This window comes from Dermacentor albipictus, chromosome 1 (genome assembly GCF_038994185.2).
Source record: "Dermacentor albipictus isolate Rhodes 1998 colony chromosome 1, USDA_Dalb.pri_finalv2, whole genome shotgun sequence".
In the NCBI taxonomy this organism is placed as follows: Eukaryota; Metazoa; Arthropoda; class Arachnida; order Ixodida; family Ixodidae; genus Dermacentor; species Dermacentor albipictus.
The window spans coordinates 479,979,017-479,991,804 of NC_091821.1; the positions used below are offsets into that span (position 1 = coordinate 479,979,017).

The 12,788-nt window shown below is 50.2% G+C and overlaps 1 protein-coding gene across 3 annotated transcripts in view; it reads right to left on the bottom strand.

Moving 5' to 3' along the window:
• The window catches only part of CROT (Carnitine O-octanoyltransferase), a 150,765-nt gene that overhangs the window by 123,722 nt on the left and 14,255 nt on the right, over positions 1-12,788 (bottom strand). The gene's annotated exons all lie outside the window — the stretch shown is intronic.

The window sequence follows — 12,788 nt, forward strand, 5'->3', positions numbered from 1 at the left end:
TCACCATCAAATTTGAATGCTACACCTGCTGCACTCAAATGTATGTCAGCACTGTATTTACAGGTACAAAATACAGAATTTGAGCCTCTTTAGGTAACACCTTTCATGTATAATCACTGTGAGTAAACTCATACCTTCCAACTGTCCCGAATTTTCTATGATGTTTGCGAATTTGTGCTTTTTGTATAATATTAAGAATGTTGCAAATAGTCTTGGAAGAATAAGTTCTGTTGACAAAAAGTTCTAAACATGTTGATGTAGGAGCAATGTGAGATAAAAAAAAATGTATGCAAAAATGAATTTTCGTGGCACTTTCGTTGCCCTTTTGTGGCAGCGCAAGACGCTTATAAAGCATAGCTTCCTGTATTAGGACATCTACCAAGTTGTCATTTCCAAACTCCCTTAGTCTTCCAGGTTTTCCACGAGTGCCTTTGCGAAATTCCATGAGTGACACAGAACTTTGTTTTATGTCAAGACGGGCTGGCACTGTGTTGCCCGGTGCTGTCACTCCCTAGTAAGCATGCTCAAGGATAAGAAGAATGATTTAATCCAGTTTCACCAGTAAGGAACAGTACTTATTCAAAACGAAACAGAAAGGAGGGGTTAATAAAATGCATAACGAATAAATATCTTCGAAAAACAATGGTAAGACCATTGTAAATCATATTGGAACATTCACAAATACTAATAAAAATAGATGTATGCAGAAGCAAATCTGTTTGAATATAAGCTATATCTGTCAACTGATAGCAAGCAGATTGGTATGAGGCCGAGACTTTACAAGTGGGATTCTCTCTCAACAGCTGGTAAATCAACCTCCTCTCCTTACATACCCTCAGCCCGAGCACAATGCCTTAGTGTTGCGTTTCACTGCTTGAAAGAGTTTATTTAAGTGTGGGTGAGGGAAACCTGCGTCTTGTCCTCAGCCAACACCGTTTTTTGATCTCAAGCTCCTTCAAAGAAGTTGGATTCGCATCTTTTCCCGTTTATTCCTCAGTGCGCAGGTCCTTTCTGTTCTCGTCCTCCTTCCGATACGTGTTAGCGACACGGACCATTTGAAGCATCCTTTGGGTAAGTTGTACAGTCAACGTGCGATTTTTCGGACTCCATAGGGACTTCGAAAAGATCCGGAAACTCGGGCAGTTCGAAAAAAAGTCCCGGTTTAGCTCGAAAGGCGACGCATCAATTGTGATAGAAAATTAGTGGACCGCTATGCGAAGTAAGGATAGTAGTCTTAGCGGCCTTTTAAACTTGTAAATATAAGCATACTATTACATTAACAAGCCTGGTATCATGCGCGCACAAGCCAACAGGAACACCTCACTGGATGACCGCGGAAACTCGCTGTCAAAACGCTGCAGTGAGGAAAGGCGGCAGCAGCAGCGAGCGAATTGACCTTCGCGCAGCCGCTCGCATCAACGCGAAAACACGGCGCAACGCGGACTCTCTGCCCGTCGTAGATGACTTTGAAGACGGCGGTTCCGCCGAGCGCGTGCCGCAGCCCGGGCCGCCCGCAGTAAACGCTCCCCCCACCCTGCCCTCCCCCCGAAGCTTTGCGCGCAACGGAAGGCGGCGCGCTTCGTCCCCGCTTTCCGCCGTTGCGTGCTCGAAATTGAGCCGTGATCGTCGCCACCTCACCTTCGTATGCTTTTAATTAATTATGGGGTTTTACGTGCCAAAACCACTTTCTGATTATGAGGCACGCCGTAGTGGAGGACTCCGGAAATTTCGACCACCTGGGGTTCTTTAACGTGCACCTAAATCTAAGTACACGGGTGTTTTCGCATTTCGCCCCCATCGAAATGCGGCCGCCGTGGCCAGGATTCGATCCCCTGACCTCGTGCTCAGCAGCCCAACACCATAGCCACTGCGCAACCACGGCGGGTTTCGTATGCTTTTACTTGCATATACAAAATACGGCGCGCGGCGACGATTTTGGAACCCCACAGCGACGGCGGAAATCTGCCTGGAGTGTCCATACAATCGCTATTACAATAAAAATGAATGCATGTATTTCACTGCCCTGAAGGACTCAAATCGCCACAGGCACGTCCGAAAAAGCTCTGAAGGATTGCCAGTACACTTATTAGGCATATCGGTGCTCGTACTGTGACGAGAGATGACAGGTGCCCGCGTGTGTATGCAATACATACTATGTCCCGTGACAATTGTCCCATTCCATTCTTTTTATGCTTCACCGCTATACTTCTTTGAAGCGGTGAGGTAATCAAAATGGCGGTGGTAGTAGCTTTGACTAATCCCATTTCGGATCTCCAGTCACGGAAAGAACTCCGGAATATCTGACGGCAAAGGGTTCTTGCTTCCGAAATTTCAGACGTTTTTATATATTCACTGTAGGGGGTATGTGGTGGTGCCGCGAAGCCGTCCGACTTATCGGACGTTTGGAAGTCGGACATTGACTGTACAATGGAAACTCCTCCAGTGGACGACACGGCGTCAAAAGACGAATCATTCATTCATTGCACTCTGTTATTCCAGTCAGTATTACCGCGACTTTCGCTCCCTTCATTTTCCCTTATAGAAGAACAAATTACTTGAGTATTTCCAGACCATACACACGCTCTGAGATTTCCCTGTTTTCGTGGTTTTCTCGGTTGGTAGGCACCCTGTGTATACCTTTCAATGCCGGCGGTTCCACTGAATCGCGGTTCTGTTGCATCCTCACAGTAATGCTGAAGCGCAACTTATATATCGCACTACAAGTAAAATGCCAAGAAACCTTCCCTCGTAGGTCACCTACCACACCCATGGATGTCTTTTATTAGTGAAAGGACACCAGAAAAACATTTCCTTAAAGGGGTTGGGACACCAAATTTCGAGGCTATAAAAAGCATGTTGTAGGCTGCTTCCGTATGCAAGGACACCCAGAACGAGGTATCAAACGCTGCAAACATTTCAAAGTAATTTTAATTCAGCTCCAAAAAGTCATTAAAAACTCCTTCTCGTAGTCGAGACCCATCGCTAGCGCGGCAGCGTCTACGTCACAGAGGAGGAACGAAAATATTGACGTCATAGCACACCAGCACAAAAACGTGACGTATGATGAGTAGCGATGAAATGCCAATTACGGAGCCTGCTGAGCCGAGCGACCGAGCATAGCCTCCACTATGACCGAGCTACAGGCATATAGAAATCCTTTCTTAATGCAAAGAAGGGGTAAGGCGTGCAGACATGGACACAGGAGGAGAGAAGTGGACAACACGAACGCCGCCCGGCGGCCCGCGAATGGCAAACTGCGTGCAGCGAGTTGCCGTGCCTACGGGCCTTTGCACGTTTGAGTGTAAAACAATAGCCGGCCGACTCCGAAAGGGACCAGGATATGCGGCGTTCGTGTTGTCCGCTTCTCTCCTCGCATAGTCGCATAGTCGGCAGCTCGGAGCGGTCTCTCCTTCGCTTGGCCTTTCTCAATGTGAAGGCCCGTCCACGTTACCGGCCCGGAAACTCGCCGCACGCCGTTTCCCGTTCGCGGGCCCCCGTGCGATGGCGGTTTTGCTCGCGAACGGCGAGATTTCCTAGCTGTAGAGAGCACGGACCCGAGACCTATTTGTGCGGCAGCCGTACGGCGAAGCGGCCAATCAGCGTCCGAGGAGTGGTCACTCTGTGCACCGACGGCAGCTTCACCGCCTCTGATCGTTCGGCGCCGCCGATATCGTGGCTAGGCCTTTTCCGGTTCACTTCGAAGCTAAAGCTTACGGCGCTTCGGAATGAATCACCGACTCTCACAAGCCGCAATATTTTCTTACCGTTGTTGTCGCTCTTCGCAATAATTATAATAATCGCGACATGCACTTCGAATCGCCAGTTGACCTCTGCTGGCAGAGCACGCGTATGAGCGAGCAGACGACGCAGCATAGTTTTACGTCACTATTTTTTTGTGGCTCACGTGACCAAGCCATGTTGCGTTTCCTCCTCTGTGACGTCATAGCATCCCCGGAGCCCAGAAACCGAAACCGAAATCGCTCGATATAATAATGCTATTATTAAATTATTTATCGGATATATATGAATCCTGCTATGTGTATCGTGCTCCCTGAAGCATGACGCAACGTTTGAATCAACAAACGCATGAACGAAAATTTTGATGTCTCCACCCCTTTAAAGCAAGCTTATTTAGAAGCAAGTGGAATAGTTAACCTCAAAGTCGGTGGAAAGTAAACTTGAATCTAAAAACAATGTGTTGCATTGTGAGCTCCTGCTGTTCCGAGTTTGTTGCTGTCGGTTTGGCTTTTCGAAAGGTAAATCATTGCTAATGTCTTGAAGAAGAGGAAGACAGCCGAAGAGCAAGCAGCATCGCCAATGTAGTGCACGAGACAGTACTTGAACTGAACCAGTGCCGTTCGCTGGGGACCTTTCTCGATTCACGGCCCACGTCCAATAAACCTCATTTGAAGTGGTGGAGGTGCGGGGTATCCACAACGCCTGCGCCCTGGAACTCCGATCCCGCGCGCTACCGTTGAGCATGCCAGCCGATGCGACCCAGCAGGCGTCACCACCACCGGCTGTCCTTTACTCCGGCGCGCTCCGCCGCGGGCACCAAGCGCGGGGAGAGTTTGGACCGTGGCGCCTTCATGCGGCGCCGCCACGAATGTAATGGATTGTGACGGCTGGGCCGGGCTCAGCAGGCACTGCCGCCAGCTACGTTGATTTATTACGTCCCCTTTTTTATAGCGAAGCTTTATATGGCTAGGGCTCCACTAATTTTTTTTTCTCCGTGAAGAAAAACAATCATCATGAATGGCTAATGCCCCCGTAAGCATTCATGCTCCCGTAGGCAAGCACAAAATGCAATGGCTCATAACCCCGTAAGGCAGAGGTTACAAGCACTCAGCAATGTGAAGCGAACTGTGCTAAAATTCTTTCTAATCACACATACAACATACAGAACAGCATGTCGAAAACTGTCATCCTCAATGACTCATTCTCCCGCGAGCAATGGCTCATACTCCTGTAAGCAAGCAAAACATACAATGACTCATAGTCCCGTAAGTTCATGGCTATTCACTTCGCGTGAATTAAGTGCGACGACACGACTGCTGTCGTTGTTCGTGATTTCAATGTGGAGGTGCTGGTACCGAAAAGTAAGCGGTTTACTCATTCCATGTTGCAGATGTATTCCTTGGGATGCCACACCGATGCTGCCTAACCGACGACCCAGCGTCGTACATGCATCGATTTGACGTTGTCAAATAAAGTGATTGCAGTTGCGAGTGAAATAATGACCACCGATCAAGACAATAAATGAGTGTGCGTACCTTTCTTCACGATGACCACTCGTCGAGATAATAAATGAGTTCGTACCTTTGTTCAAAATTAGGTTTCACCTCCGTGTCGTGTGCTTAAGAGTTTCGCTGGTCAGCCATCTTCACAGAGTGGAATGGCTCATGATATTTTTTCTGTTTTGCGTTGTCGAAATAAAATACAAAGTGAAACGAATTCTGATGAAACATGCTGCGTTTTCGCGTGCTCAAACAGTTACTGAACCATGACAGTAGCTTCTTAGGCCATTCACTTCAATGGTTTTTTCATCGTGGCTTCACCAGATAGAACGGCGCAAAGATATGATGCGCGCGATCTCTAGGCAACTGTACGCACAATGTTCAGCAATTGAAACGCGATACTCGAAGCGCATGGTGGCCGGCGCTTTTTGCACCGACTGTAAGCGCTGCAGGGACACGAAGCTGATGCACCGTGGTATACAGTGAAAACGTGAACCGTTGCGACGTATTGTGACTGCATTTGGTCGCACAGCGATCGCCTAGTTTTTTAGAAGGGTGATGGTTTGGGCTAGTTGGTTTTGCATGAGACTGTGTGGTGCAGCGCGATGCGGGACAAGAGACACAGCGCTTGTCCTCATTTTTCTGTGTCCCATGTCCCACTTCGCTGCACCACGCTGATCCCCTAGTGCTCATCAAGGGGCGCCAAAAAGAAATTGGTGGCAGCCGCGTGCTACCAGTATTGCCTTTAAATCTCTGAGCACTCTACATTTCCTACGCCACTTTGCTATGGTCTAGTAGAGTTAACAATAATAAGGATCCGTTCATGCGCAAGAGCTTCGATTCCCATGGGAGTCGCCTGTATTCGTCTCGGCAGCTGCAACGGCTCCGTAGCTTGAGCTACGAAGGTGAACAATCAGATTTGTGGACGCCATTTTGTAATCTTATTAGTCCATCAGTCTTCCTTTTAGCGTACATTTTCCTTCCTCATGCTTCCCAATTCTGGTTTCGTCCATCACATGACTATTTGCTTTGCATCGACAGCGAATGCAAACGCACCGGCATGTTAACACTTGCCGCAACTGACGGTTCACCAAGCGCTTAGCTGTGTGAAATGGTCCCATGACTGAAGATTGGATTTGTTTCTACTACATTAACAATGACTAGGCATTGAAAAGATAAAGATACTTTGCACGAACAGAGAAAGGGAAATTACCGACAGACGTGCGATCGGCGAGGCAGCTCAAGAAAAAAAAAAAACCTATGTCTCCTTTTTTTGTGCGCACAATTTTAGAGCGGAGCTCTTAGGTTCCCGTTCCTGCGTTGAACGTCGGCGTAACCGAGCGAACGAGCACAACGCAGGATGAAAGAGCGAACGTGGAGCCCAGCGGGACAGGAAAGACGTCTACAGCGAAAAGAGCGGAAGGAGGAAAGCGGAGGGGAGGGTATGGGGAACACATGAGAAGGAAAGCGCAGTGCCGCGCAAGACGGGCTCTGCGACGACGACCGCTACGAGATGGTGCCAGAGTAGCGCGCCGTCGTGTGTTCACCGATGGCATGGCGCGAGAATGTCCACAGATTCCATATATGGAAACAAAGCGCTGCATGAGCGGAGGTCTGTCTGCGATGAGCGCTGGGTATTGCGGCCATACGGGTCATCCACCTGCTGCCTCTCGCTATCTCCTTATTAGCGAGCTAGTGGCGCCACACGTCGCTTCGTTTGCAATATGCGCACGAGACAGATTGTCCGCGCGAGCCAATATATTGCGAAATTAAAACGTGTGTACATTTTGCATTAGAGAGTATCGTAATCGTGGATGATTTTGTTACTCCAGGAAGAAACGGTACAGTCTGGGTTGAACCCGAACGTGGTACAATGTCTCGCAGCGTCTCGGTAGAATTCTGCTACGAGGAAATGTCTGGAGAATGAGAGGGGACCCCGAAGGCGGGGGTCCATATTAACAGAGCCACGTGGTGAGAGAGACTAACTAACGCGCTCCAGCTCGTTACTCAAGGAAGAATAATTCATTCTAGTGGCCGAACGGATGCTAGAGCGCACACAATTGCTCTAGCTCGTGCTATGTGGAACACGACGTATGCGTGTCGGTCGTGTCAAAGAAGTGTGTATACAGTCGAACACCTTTATAATGAAGTGCTTACGGTCTCCGCAATCCTTCGTTATACAGGTTACTTTATTGTGGAGATCGCGCAGTGCACAGCTCACACAAGAACAGGGACAAAGTTATTCCTCTTTTATACAGGTCATTACGTTCTAGAGGCGTTCGTTGTATAGGTGCTCAATGTATAGGTGGTGTATAGTACACAATGGTTATGTACAATGATGTGACTTTACATAGTTTTGTAGCGATGCTATAAGATGTGTATATACAAAGACGATTATGCATATGAGAGCACACAGAAATCACGGGCACCTACATACTTGTATATTCAGTGAATACGTTTGATGGCCTGGCTACAAGAACCAGGCTGGTCGAAAATTAAGCCATACGCGTACCTCAGCCCCTGACAGGAAACGGTACGACCACTGTCGAAGGAACTTCTCTTTCCCAAGAAAGAACAACTCCTCTGACAGAAACGACAGCAGCTCAAAGTAGAGCCTCTCCAGAAGTGGAAACAGAGCGCGGTGACGATGTACCGCGGCAACTGCCTCGCAGCAATTAAAAGCTGCGCAAAGGGGCCATGTGAGCAGCGACCAGGTGTTATAAAGCGGTTCACTCTAAGGCCACAGAAACCAGCATGCACGGACCTCCAAAATACCCTACGCATTGCAGCAGCACATGCTTCTTGGCTTATTGAAGGGGGCAATTGGGATGCAGCTAAGACAGGACTATGTCCCACCGCTCTAGTCTGTCACGGGTCGGGAGCACTTACCACCCTAGACGCCACATGAAGTCGCGTAGGTGGCCTGGCAGAGATGACGCCGTTATCGCACCTCGCGACACATTATTTGAGCATGCATGGCGTGCTGGGGAAACAAGAGGAAGCAGTATGGCTGACATTGTATCCACAACGCGGTTTTCGAGAACGTCTACATCAGGACATACCTGTTGTACGTGGCGATAAAATGCCACGGCCGTTGAGTAAAATGCACGTGCGTTGAACACTTGCGGTGCACGATTTAAGTGTACGCCCGGTAAAGGAATTATTGTGCCAAGGAAATGGGAGGCGAGTACGAGCGCGGGACACTGATCATGCTGTAACAGGCAGATGAGAAATCGCAGAGCAAGCAGTCGGCAGCGGACAGACACGGATGTGAAGCGAACCCACCTCAAGAGCGTGGTTGCCCAAGCGCCGCGCGACAGGCCAGTTCTGTACTGCCAGACCAGAAGAACGAACGAAGGGACTGCAATGACCTAGTTATCCACAATGGTGGCTGTACAACATGAGAAACGTACCACACACGGCCGCAAAATACAGACTGTGCTAAGTACCCTCTTTCTAGCAAGGGTACATCAAACCGTTGAAAATTTTGAATATTTCGCCTTACATATTCAAAAATTGAGAGCCACACAGCCTGATATGCCATCGCAGGTGTAATCAAGGCCTAAAATACGAATAGAATCGCTCTTTTGAAGAGGAAAAAAAGGAGCTTTGGCGTGTTTGTGGGGAACCGACATTTTGAAAAATTTAGCGCAGCACCTGACATATTTCCGCAATCAGTAAAAATTCGAAGGCTACGAAATAAGCTGTCTTCATTCTTGAGATACGATGTGATGTAATCGGCGAAGGCTGCCAGCTTCACAACACCGCTATGAGGTAGTGGGAGACCGCACACATAAGGATATTGTTACGTGTAGCTGAAGCAGAATGCTATTTACAATTTATTTACAAGGAAGCTAACGGAGGCCAAAATGGCGACGCTATATCAAGCCGGTACACACGTCGTCTTCTTTCTCCTCAGTGCAGCCACACTGTGGCGGCTGTTCCGTAGCATCACCCCCGGCTGTAGAAGCACCGTCCCGATGCTTAATCTACACATCCGCGGTGAAAGGTGTGTGGTATGGTTTTAGTCTCGCCACGTGAACGATGTCACTTGCAGCTGATGATGACGCTGAGAGGTCGGCGGGGAGGATTTCATATGTGACATCTGTCACTTGGCGCACCACACGGTAAGGGCCAGTGTAGCGCGACAGCAGCTTTTCGAAAAGGCCCACACGTCGAATGGGTGACCAGAGAAGCACCAGAGAACCCGGAGAAAAGTGCACGTCGCGATGGTGGCAATCATAGAGGCGTCTCTGATGTTCCTGTGAGGCCTCGAAACGGGTGCGGGCGAGCTGGCGCGCGTGGTCGGCGTCTGCGATCGCGTCGCGGGCGTATTCAGTGGCTGAACGTGTGGCCGAGGGCAGCAAAGTGTCCAAGGGCAACGCGGGTTCTCGGCCATATAGGAGATAGAATGGTGAATAGCCGGCGGTGTCGTGACGCGATGAATTGTGCGCGAACGTCACATATGGTAAGTGAAGATCCCAGTCATGGTGGTCGGTCGCAACGTACTTCGAAAGTATGTCGGTGATGGTCCGGTTGAGGCGCTCCGTGAAGCCGTTGGTCTGTGGGTGGTAGGACGTGCTGAACTTGTGCTTTGTCGAGCAGGAGCGGAGGATGTCCTCGACGACTGCCGAGAGAAAGCTGCGGCCACGGTCAGTGAGTAATTGGCGCGGAACACCGTGCACTAAAATGATATCATACTGAAGAAAGTCAGCAACGTCAGTAGCAGTACTTGTCGGGAGGGCTCTGGTGATTGCGTACCGCGCAGCATAATCAGTAGCGACGGCGACCCATTTATTTCCGGAGCCCGAGAGAGGAAATGTTCCAAGAAGGTTTAGCCCAACACGGAAAAAGGGTTCGGGTGGGATATCGATCGGCTGGAGACATCCAGCTGGAGGAGTGGAGGGCTTATTCCGGCGCTGACAGAGCTCACAAGCGGCGACGTAGCGCCGCAAGGAGCGGGCGAGACCCGGCCAAAAGAATCGACGGCGCACATGGTCGTATGTGCGGAAGACGCCCAGGTGTCCTGCCAAGGGAGTGTCGTGAAGGTACTGGTGGACAGTCGAACGCAGGTGCGATGGAATGACGAGCAGAAGGTCAAGGCCGTATGGATCGAAATTGCCGCGGTACAATGCCCCCTCCTTAAGGAGAAACATCCGGAGAGAGGCGTCGCCAGGAGTTGACTCCAGACGGTCGATGAGGGCTCGTAAGGAAGGATCGCGGCATTGCTCGTTGCCGATTTGAAGCAACTGGGACACAGAGAAAAGCAAGTGGTGGCGTCCGCAACAGCCGGCTCGTCGATGGGGTAGCGGGACAAACAATCGGCATCCTGGTGCAAGCGTCCCGTCTTATATACCACAGAGAACGTATATTCTTGCAGGCGTAACGCCCAGCGAGCGTGTCGTCCCGTGGGGTCCTTGTGCGAGGATATCCAGCAGAGAGCGTGGTGATCAGTGATGACACAGAAGGGGCGTCCGTACAAGTATGGACGAAACTTCGCAACAGCCCACACAAGAGCGAGGCACTCGCGCTCTGTGATTGAATAATTGCGCTAGGCGGGTAATGGGAGTCGGCTGGCATAGGCTATAACGCGATCAGGTCCACGCTGGCGTTGTGCTAACACTGCTCCTATGCCGTGACCACTGGCATCAGTTCGAACTTCCGTTGAGGAAGACGGGTCAAAGTGGGCCAAAATTGGAGGCGTGGTAAGGAAAGTAGTCAGCTGCGAAAAAGATGCTGCATGGTCAGGACCCCAAGAAAAAGGGGAGTCTTTCTTCAAGAGGTCGGTAAGGGGACGTGCGATGGTGGCAAAATCCTTCACAAAGCGTCGGAAATAGGAGCACAGCCCTACGAAACTACGAACGTCCTTGGTAGACTTCGGAACAGGAAAATTCCTAACAGCGCGAATTTTGTCCGGATCGGGTCGAACGCCTCTGGCGTCCACGAGGTGTCCAAGGACGGCGATTTGGCAGCGAGCGAAGTGACATTTTGAAGAGTTCAACTGGAGACTGGCGCGGCGGAACACGTCAAGAATCGCTGAAAGATGGTCTAGATGCGTGTAGAATGTGGGCGAATAAACGATGACGTCGTCCAGATAGCACAAACAGGTGGACCACTTGAACCCCTGAAGCAAAGAGTCCATCATTCGTTCGATGGTGGCGGGCGGGTTATAGAGACCGAAAGCCATCACCTTGAACTAATAAAGGCCGTCAGGGGTAACAAATGCAGTCTTCTCTTGGTCCATGTCGTCGACGGATATCTGCCAGTAGCCGGACCGTAAGTCGATAGAAGAAAAATGGGTGGCACCGTACAGGCAGTCTAGAGCGTCATCAATACGTGGCAAAGGGTACACGTCCTTTTTTTGTGATTTTGTTCAGGTGGTGATAATCTACGCAAAAGCGCCACGTTCCATCCTTCTTTTTGACAAGTACGACGGGAGACGCCCAGGGACTACAGGAAGGCTCGATAATGTCCTTTGCAAGCATCTTTTTGACTCCCTGTTGGACAACAGCTCGCTCCGACGCAGAAACATGATATGGACGTCGGTGAATAGGGTTCGCAACGCCAGTATTTATGCGATGGGTCACGACGGACGTTTGACCTAAGGGTCGATTGTCAAAGTCAAAAATGTCGTGGTAGCCTTCAAGAACGCGGCAAAGAGCTTCAGCTTGAGCAGGTGAGAAGAAACCATCTTCTCAATGTCGACGTCAGTACCTTGCGATGACGTCACGGTATGGGCTGAGCTGTAACGATCTTCCACTGTGAATGGCTCGACCTCATCATCCTGCAAAGTGCTAATTATAGCCAAGGAGATCCCCTGAGGCAGAACTTGCGCGGTTAGCGCGAAATTGACAAGGGGAAGGCAGGTGCGGTTTCTAGTAATTTTCAGCACAGTGTGCGGCACGGTAACACCATGTGTAAGCATATCGGCCGGAATAGATGCGGCCACGTAATTGCCGTCATGTACAGCTGGTGCGGACAACAAGTCGACGTGTGTCACAGAGTGAGGCGGTAGGCGAATGAAATCCATGCAGCTTAAATGGCTTGGAGGCGGGTCGGCAAGAAGAGGCAAGTCAAGGCGAAGTGAGCTGGCCGAACAGTCAATGAGGGCAGAATGATTGGCAAGAAAATCCAGACCGAGAATGATTTCGTGAGGGCAATGCTCGATGACGGTGAAGAGAACGACGGTGTGTCTCTCAGCAATGGTGAGTCGGGCAGAACACATTCCAACAATAGGGACAGTCCCTCCGTCGGCGAGTTGTACAACTCGGTTCGGGGCAGGCGTCAGGACTTTCTTGAGCCGACGGCGAAGGGCAGCACTCATAATTGACACATGCGCCCCGGTGTCAATCAACGCGCACACAGGAACATTGTCGATGAGAACGTCCAAAAGATTCTTGTTCGTGGGCAAGGTGAAACGAGGATTTCGTGCCAATGTCATCAATGCAGCTTCACCTCCAGAAGCTGCACTGTCTAGTTTTCCGGTCGGGGGTGCGGCGTGACGCGGGAGAGCGAGATTGGCGGCGGCAGGGAGAAGGCGAGCGGGAGTAG